We start from the raw sequence: 9,421 nt of genomic DNA, 5'->3' as shown, positions 1-9,421 counted from the left end.
AGCGCAGCGCTTTGCACAATAGTGACATGCGAATTAGGCACGTTTACCTTTCCATCCATGCACCCTTTTTCGAAGCGACAACCTCGATTTTCTCACCACCTCCACGCTACTACTAACTAGCTCCTCCTCCTCTATGCACACTCCAATCATATTTACATATGTAGTGCCTAATTTTGGATTTTGTTCTTTTCTCTTTTCATCCTCTCCAGAATCCTGTCCGACTTCCTACTCCCAATCTCGACTGGACTTGAATTCTGCTTTTTTTTTAACATTCTCCGGATCCAGACACACTTTTCCCTGCTATTCTGGCATCCGTCCACCATCATCAGACTTCAACCTATACCCATTCACTAGTTTCCTTAGCCTTTCACCATGCAAGCTTGCCAGCTTGAAGGTTCCTATTCCCATTTATCTGATAATTCTGAATGGGCCCATCCATCTCATTTTGAGTTTTCTTGGGTGGGGTCCCATTCTTAACGAGAAAAGTAGGACTGCATCTCCTTCTTCAAAGATCTTAAACTTTATGTTTCTGTCTACTTGCAGCTTTCTCCTCATCTCTACAATTTCGGCTATCCATGCACTATGCAATCTCCTTTCATTCAACTTAAGGATTTGCTCAATCTTGTGCACTAGTGATTCTTTCGGAGAGAGCCTTTATGCCATTGCTATCCTGAGGCTCTGTGTGAGGAACACTACTGCTTCTAGTCCACACACCATGTAAAAGGCATAAGTTGTGTTGCATTCTTGTAAGCTATTTGGAATGCCCATAATGCTGAGTGTAGATTTGTGTTGCAGTCGGTCTTGTTTTCGTTCATTGTCTTGACCAGAATTCCCTTCAGGATTTTATTGGTGGATTGTGCTTGACCATTTGCCTGTGGGTGTAGTAAATATTTGACTTCTTATGTATGATCATATGTTACTCTATAGCTTCTTGATCACTTCATTGAGGAAGTGGCTCCCTTGGTTGCTAAGTATCTCTATTGGGCACCCGAATCTTGTCATGATAGTTTCATACAGAAACTTTGCTAATGGCGATGCCTTATAGTCTCTCAGAGCCTTGGCTTCTACCCATTTTATGTAGTACTCCATAGCCACTAGAATGTATTTACTTCTTGTTTGTTGAGCTGCTGGCTTGAATGGGTTGACAAAGCCCAAACCCCACTTCTGGAATGGCTCTAGTAGTAATATTGGGTTATGAGGCATTTTGACTACATCATTCAGTTGCTCGAGCCTCTGGCACATATCGCATTGCTTTGCAAACTTGTGTGTATCTTTTAATGCAGTCGGCCACCATAATCCTACCTGGAACACTTTCCACCCCGTGACTTCTCCAGAAAAGTGTCATCCACTTATTCCTTAATGCACTTCAACTAGCACAGCCTGTTCTTCATGCTCGGGGACACATCTTCTCAGTATTTGATCAATGGCCATCTTGTAGAGCTGACGTGGTACCACCATGAACGACTTGCTCTAGAGAGTCAGCTTTTTCCTCTAATCTCTGAACATATACTCCGAAAAGGACAAGTGGGACAGGAACTGTAGCATCGCATCATACCAGTTGGGTTTTTCTCCATCTATAAATAAAGAGTTGCGCATCCGAGGAGTCACCTTCCACCCCCTCTGGATCTTCTCCTGACTCTAGTCTTGATAGGAAATTTGCCTACTGCATGATAGTGAACTCAAACTCTTGTAATAGAAGCATCCATCTGGCTAATTTTCCTACCAGGTCTGGTTTGTTCACCAAGTATAAGAGTGCTTGTGATTCACATGAAATTAAAACACATTTTCTAACAAATAGTGCTTAAACTTTTTAATCGAGTAGATCATCCCCAATGACTCCTTTTTTGTGTAGATCATCCCCAATGACTCCTTTTTTGTGTTGGAGTAGTTCTAGCTTGGACAACCTTCTATGCATGCATAGTAAATTGGTATGAACTAACCCTCTTGTTGCGATTCTTGCATCAAAGCACTACCAATGGGAAAATCAGACATCAACAAAAATACGTGGAATACCAAAGTTTGGCTATTGGAGAATGGGTACTGATGATAGTATCCGCTTGAGATTTTGGAATGCCTCCTAATAGGATCCTAACTTAACATATTCTGCATCTTTCACCAAAAGGCTGTATAGGGGTATTGCCACATTCGCCAGGAACCTCATGAATTTTCTATGCCATTTGATTAGTCCTAGGAATCTAGAAAGTTTTTTGGCATTCTTGGGCGACTACAACTTTACATAAATCTCAACCTTAGCTGGATCTACTACTAGCCCTTCTATAGATACTATGTGCCCTAACAGGGATCCACTTAGCAAAGGTGCACTTGGCTGGCACAGTCTAGATTTTTTGCACTTCTCCAGGCACATAGTATCTATGAAGACACTGAAATCATCCATGAAGACCCTCATGAAGGTGGTTAAATATTCGTAGAATATTTCCTGAACCATCCTTTGGAATGTGGCTGGAGCATTCTTCAGCCCAAAAGTCATTACATTGAAGGCAAAAGCCCCCCATTCTATCACACGAAGACTATTTTTTCTTTATTCTTCGGAGCCATCCATACCTGGTTGTACCCACTGAACCCATTAATGAAGGAGTATGTCTCATGCCCCAGTTGCCCGCATCCAAGGAATCTATGAATGGTAGTTGAAATGGATCCGATATGGTGGAAACATTCAATTTGCGATAATCTATGCAGACCCTTAGCTTTTCATTATTCTTCGAGACAATCACTCTATCAGTGAAAGCCATTCCGCTCTATCCATTGAATAGATGAACCCTACTCTTAGCAGCTTATCAATATCCTCCTTTACATGTTTGGTGTAGTTGGGGTTCATTCTATACCTACTCTGCCTGATAGAAATGCATCCTCTTTTAGGTTGATCTTGTGTTGGTCGAAGCTAGGATCAATTCCTTTCATGTCAAAGTAGTTCCATCATGCAAACACATTTTTGTAGGATTTTAGCAGTTCCAGGAGTCTTCCTCTAAAATCCTGATTCAAATTAGCACTAACTCTAACTATTTTGGGCTCTTTCTCGTCCCCCAGGTTTACTTCTTCGAGCTCGTCTTCTTGGACTCTCATGTTTCGCTTCCTTAGTTGGGCTTCCTCCTACTTGAGAGCCATCATGGCCTTTTCCTACTCGGCCTGCAGTTTTGTTGCACTGTCCTGAGTGTCTTCCTCATCTTCCTTTACACTTTCTTCATTTCGTAGTACTTCAGGATGATCGACTAGGACTTATGGATTGTATCTCTCTACAATCCTCTCAATATCCACCTCAAATAGTGACAATAGATTTGAATTTTCTTCCAGAATCTATTCTTCTTGTTGCCATATATATATAGGCAGTGATGTGTGTGAACACACTTAGGACCGCCGGGGCACTTTTTCCCTCTTTAGGAGGTTTTTTCCCCCGGCTTGTATATACGCCCATCCTTCTAGGGCTAACTTATCTTTTGTACATTGACACAATCTAATACACTTTGTGTTGTGTGCATTCTTGCTTCTTCTTCTCCAAGCTTTGTGTGCTTTCCTGCAACCCTAATTCCAACAATTGGTATTAGAGCAGGCATCGGCTCCCAGGGCTACGCCGCCAGCACCCTCCGACTCACGTTCTCCGATTAAGGTGAGTTTTCACGAGCGCTTGCAGGTCCTTATACTCTGCAAATAAGCCCGTAGGGCCGCGCGTTCTCAGAATTTGCATCTGAGGTTGTTTCGGGCTTCGTTTTTGCATTTCAAGTTCTGCACAGGTGTTTTCGTCATTTTCTGCAGAAATTTTGACAGTGCAGTTTTCTGCAAAACAGGGATACGTGTTCTATTGTGGACCGTGCTACATAGCACAAGTTGTCTTCTGTTCAGTCTTTGCTTCATTACAGGTACCTTTTGCATCAGTTTCACTCAGTGGCCATGGCTGATAACAGCAATGATGTATTTTGCATGTTGTCTGCTGAAGACAAACTGGATGGAGACAGCAACTACCCACTTTGGGCATACATGATGCAGCATGTTTTGGTTGCAAAGGGAGTGTGGAACATTGTGCAGGGTACGGATGTACGTCCAGGTTCTGTGGATGTAGGATCTGTTGAGGATGTTGCAAGTTCTAGCAGCTCTACTGTTGCTGCTGTTTTACCCACTGCTGAACAAGCTCGTTGGGATAGTAAAGATGCGCAGGCTCATGCCTTGATTGCACTTTCTGTCAAACGAAACATCACCCCACATATTCGTTCAGCTAAAACAGCAAAACAGGCTTGGGATATTCTAGCTGGTTTGTATGCAGGTCGTAACGAGGCAAAAATCGCTTACCTACGTAAAGAGCTAGAATTAAAGATTATGCAAGAAGATGATGACATGAATGTTTTTCTTGCTGAGATTAAAGATCTCAAAGAACAGTTGATTTCTGCAGGTGAGATTATTCCTGATCATTCTCTTGTGCAGACTGTTCTTGATACTTTACTTGAGACATATCAGACTTTTGCTTCCACATGGAGACTTCTTAATGAGGATAAACCTGATGCTGTCAAGTATGATACTTTAGTCAACAAACTCTTGCAAGAAGCGCAGTCCAGGCAAAACAGGGCCAGGCAGCGTGCAGTCGATCAAGCATTTATTGCTGCCCAGCAGCAGAGAAGAAGTGGTAAGGCAGCCCCTTCCACTGTTTCTTCTCCTATTAGTAGGTCTGCAACTTCTTCTCCTTCCACAGGTAGCAACAATAAGTCTGAGAAGGCTCTTGATAAAGGCAAGAAAAAGACCAGGTGCAACTATTGTAAGGCAAATGATCATGTCATTAAGAATTGCCCTAAGCTAAAGGCTAAAGAGGCAAAGAAGAAAGAGTCAAATGCAGCCACAATAGCGGATGCTTCTACAAATGCAGATTCTGCAAATGTTGTGCAGGATATAGAATGGGCATTTAGCGTGTATTGCTAGTATGACCAATCTGTACATGATGCATGTTTGGCAGTTTCTGTTGACTCTCATGTTTGGTATTTTGACAGTGGTGCTACAAAGCACATTACCTCGCATCGTGATATGTTCACTTCTCTTGAGGCTGTCCCTAATGGGAATACTGTCACATGTGCCAATAATGCTTCTTACCCAGTGAAGGGCATTGGTAAAATTATGCTTACTGCTGCAAATGGCAGCGCTTTCACACTTTCAGATGCTTTGTATGTGCTAGGGATAAAGAAGAATCTATTGTCTATCTCTGCGCTTGCTAGACTTGGACTTGTAGTCAAATTTGTGGATGACAGATGTACTGTTCATGATTTGACTTGTGATACGATTATTGTATCTGGCACCTTGTTTCGTGGGCTGTATAGGCTCAATTCTTATGACAAGTGTGTGGAAGATTCAGCAAATGCAGTTTCTGATGAAAAGGCAGTTTCAGATGCAAAACTATGGCATGCTCGTTTTGGTCATCTGAACTTTGCTAGTTTGCTGTGTTTGCAGAAATTTGATATGGTTGCTTCATTGCCCCCTCTTGAGGCACCATTAAAACATATTTGTGAAGGCTGTATTTTGGGCAAAATGCAGTGTTTTGCGTTTCCAAAGGATGGTTCTGTGCGGGCCAATCGCAAATTGCAACTTGTACATAGTGATGTATGTGGGCCTATGCAAACTCCATCATTTGGTAAACACTTGTACTTCGTGACTTTCATTGATGATTACTCGAGGCATGCATGGGTATATCCACTGAAGGCAAAGTCTGAAGTGTTTTTGTGCTTCAAACAGTTTTTGCTTATGGTTGAAAATGTATCCAATTGTAATGTGGGCACCCCCCGTTCTGATCGAGGGAGGGAGTACATGTCTAAAGAGTTTGATGCATTTCTGGCTAGTCGTGGGATAAAACACCAATGTACAGTGCCGTATACCCCTTAGCAAAATGGTGTTGCTGAGAGAAAAAACAGGTCACTTATGGAGATGGCACGATGTATAGTCAAGAGCCAAGCTTTGCCACATGCGTTTTGGCTTGAGGCTGTCATGTGTGCTGCATATGTACTCAACAGGTGTCCCACTAAGGCCTTGCAGTCTATTACTCCATACGAAGCTTGGCATGGCAGGAAGCCTTCTATTGGTCACTTGCGTGTCTTTGGTTGCTTGGCCTATGCTTTAGTGCCTGTGCAACAATGCAGAAAATTGGATGATAAGGTTGTCAAATGCATTTTTGTTGGCTACAGTGCTGAGAGCAAGGGTTACAGATTGTATCATCCGCAGTCTAAGAGTATCTTGATTAGTCGAGATGTTGTTTTTGTGGAAGATGCTGTGCAGCCTTTGTTATCATGTACCAAAGAGACAGGTGTGAGCTCACGGGATGTATTTGATACATTGTTGCCTCTGTTTACAGGTGGGAATTCAAATGTAAGTCCTAATGAGGCAAATATTCAGCCTATGCAGATTTCAAACGACATCATAGATCAGCCTATTTCTGATGCAGATTTACAGGATGTAATTTCTGAAGATAGGGCTGAAAATGAGCAGGCTAGAAATATGCCTAAATGACTGGTGCAAACCTTGCGTGATAGTAAAATTAATGCACCTATATCTAGTCGTACTCGTTCAGGTTTTCAGCATGCCTCTTATGCATCAGATTGTTATGCTTTGGCTGTGTCTAGTATGTGTGAAGAGGAAGAACCTCTTTCATTTGATGAGGCACAAAAATCAGAAAATTGGTTGGCTGCAATGCAAAGTGAATATGATGCTATAATGAAGAATGGTACATGGTCTTTGTGTGATTTGCCTATTGGTAAAAAGGCGATTGGATGTAAGTGGGTTTTTAAGTTGAAACGAAAGCCAGATGGCAGTGTTGATCACTATAAGGCTAGGCTTGTTGCAAAGGGTTATGCTCAAGAAAAGGGCATTGATTTTGATGAGACCTTTGCTCCCACTTGTCGTATGACTACCATTCGTAGCATTTGTGCATTGGCAGCTCATAATGGTTGGAATGTACATCAGCTGGATATAAAGACTGCGTTCTTGAATGGAGATTTGCATGAGGAGGTGTATGTATCGCAGCCTCATGGTTTTGTTCAAAGAGGGCAGGAAAACAAAGTGTGCAGGTTGAAAAAAGCTTTATATGGTTTAAAGCAAGCTCCACGAGCTTGGTATGAAAAGATACATGCATATTTGACTGCACATGGGTTTCAGAATAGTCCAACAGAAAGCATGTATCTTTTCATACCAAGCTCCACGAGCTTGGTATGAAAAGATACATGCATATTTGACTGCACATGGGTTTCAGAATAGTCCAACAGAAAGCACTTTGTATGTTAAACGTGTGGATGGTGTACATCTAATCATTGCTCTCTATGTCGATGATGCTGCTCACAGGACCAAATGAGAGTCATATTGCTGATTTTAAGGCTGATTTGAATGCCTCTTTTGAGATGTCAGATTTGTTGAAATTTGAGCATAATGATGAGCTATGGTGGATCAAACACTAGAATCAACATCATTAATAAAGTGATTAGCAAATGATTAAGACGTAATTAGTGAATAATTAGCAAATAGATTAATATAGGCATGGATACTCAAAAACCAGCAAATTCTCATTAGGGCTATGCCTCAATTTATAGAGTTTACATCAAGCATCTAATCCCATTGATTTCTCCATGATTCACTCCCAGAATATCTCCACCTTTTGCCTGATTCTCTCCACCTCTTCTCTTTTCCCTGAATATCTCCCAGAATATCTCCACACTCCTAAATTCCCTCATGCTACCCATTATTCTCTCCCAGTAGATTCTTCTAACCTTTTCACAGGTTCTTTCACAATTACATCTCCTCTTTTACAGCCTCTATCCAAGAGCTTGTTCCCACACACACCCTATTCACTTGTATATTTCAACACCTCCCCTCAAGTGAATACTCCTAGTACACCTAGACCCTATACCAAGTTTGCCTCCCCTTACTTGGCAGTCCGCGACCAGTGTCTACACCTCCCCTCAAGTTATCTCAGCACACCTGGACCCTATATCAAGTTTCTCTCTTACTTGATAGCCTGCGACCAGTGCCTCAGATCCCTAAACTCATAGTCCTTGACACACTCTCTCTCTATGTGTCCAAGGCTTACTATAGTTGCCCACGACCTTGACTAAAGTGCTCACACATACATCTCTCTACCACGTGGCCTACATCATTTGGTGGCTCAGAGGTGGTTTTACTTTGTTGGGGCAGGTTACATTGGGTTGTGGGGTCTCTCTCTCTCTCTCTCTCTCAGAGATTTTCACATGGCTCCTCACTCCTTGGAGCCTCACATCTTCTCTTGTCTTCAGTCTTCTTGTCGTGGCAGCTTCTCTCCACGCGTCCGTCTCTTCTTCCAGTCTTCTCGGGGCAGCTTCTCTTCTTGTGGCAGCTTCTCTTCTCGTGTCCATGTCTTCCTTCAGATCTTCTTGGTGTGGATCCTCTTCTTGGGAAGAGATATTCTTCTTCTTTCATGGCTGGGGCCATGAGCTCGTCCGTCAGGTCATTTTGCTCCATGTGAGCAACATGTTTCAATGTTTTGCTGACAGTTCCTTTGGGCTTTTTATGTTTATCTTTTGTCATTATGCAATAATGCAAACCCAAATTTATGCGGGTGGTCTTACCACTTGCCTTATTCTCGACAAGGGCAGTGTCTATTCCCATTTTTACACTGATAAAATGTGCCCAATACATAATGCGTATAGCATTCATTCTCATGCACATTTCAAATGCAACTCTGGCTGTGAATAATCTTGAATAGTGAGATTTACAGGCATTAACCAAGGGTTAAATGCAAAATGATGATTTTCACAATTTTATCAGCACAATTTTTCCAGAAATTACATTAAATCAAGGGTAACCAATTTGTATGGGATGGTTGGAGTATCAAACCAACTCCGATTTGCAATTTGAAGTTATAGGGATCTGTATCAGATACCTAATGGTTAATTTGAACCCTCAATTGCACCAAAGTATAGTGATTAGCACTGATTAATCATTGATTAGCAAATTAATGCTCTGTTTTGTGTGCAAAAAACAGAGTATGCGGGGAGTCCAGATCTGATGCCTTCTACTTCAAATGAGCTCAAATGCTTTCAAAGGCATCAATAGCAATGAGTCTAGTAGAGGATTAAGCCAAGAAACACAAGATTTGACCAAATAATGAAAGCTTAATCTCTGTTTTACCAAAGTCACCTGCAGATTTGATGAAGAGCTTGGATCGCATTGTAGACTTGATGAAACTGAATTCTGTCTTCACCAGCTTGTAGAGCATGCTTGAAAACCCCCGGGGCTAAGAGGAATTAGAGCAATTTGATTTGATGAAGTGGGAATTAGTGATTTGTTGCAGAAAAACGTAGCCTGCTAAAATAGCGATTTCTCCCAGCTCCGTTGACGGTTTGTGCTTCTTTTTTGATGAGCTTGAAGAGCACTAAGATATCTATCATGTGCTAGAAGGGTTTGGTCTAAT

Source organism: Cibotium barometz, chromosome 31 (assembly GCF_041138505.1).
Source record: "Cibotium barometz isolate CiBa-2024 chromosome 31, ASM4113850v1, whole genome shotgun sequence".
Lineage (NCBI taxonomy): Eukaryota > Viridiplantae > Streptophyta > Polypodiopsida > Cyatheales > Cibotiaceae > Cibotium > Cibotium barometz.
The sequence above is the reverse complement of the archived record's forward strand: the minus strand, read 5'-3'. Positions refer to the sequence as shown.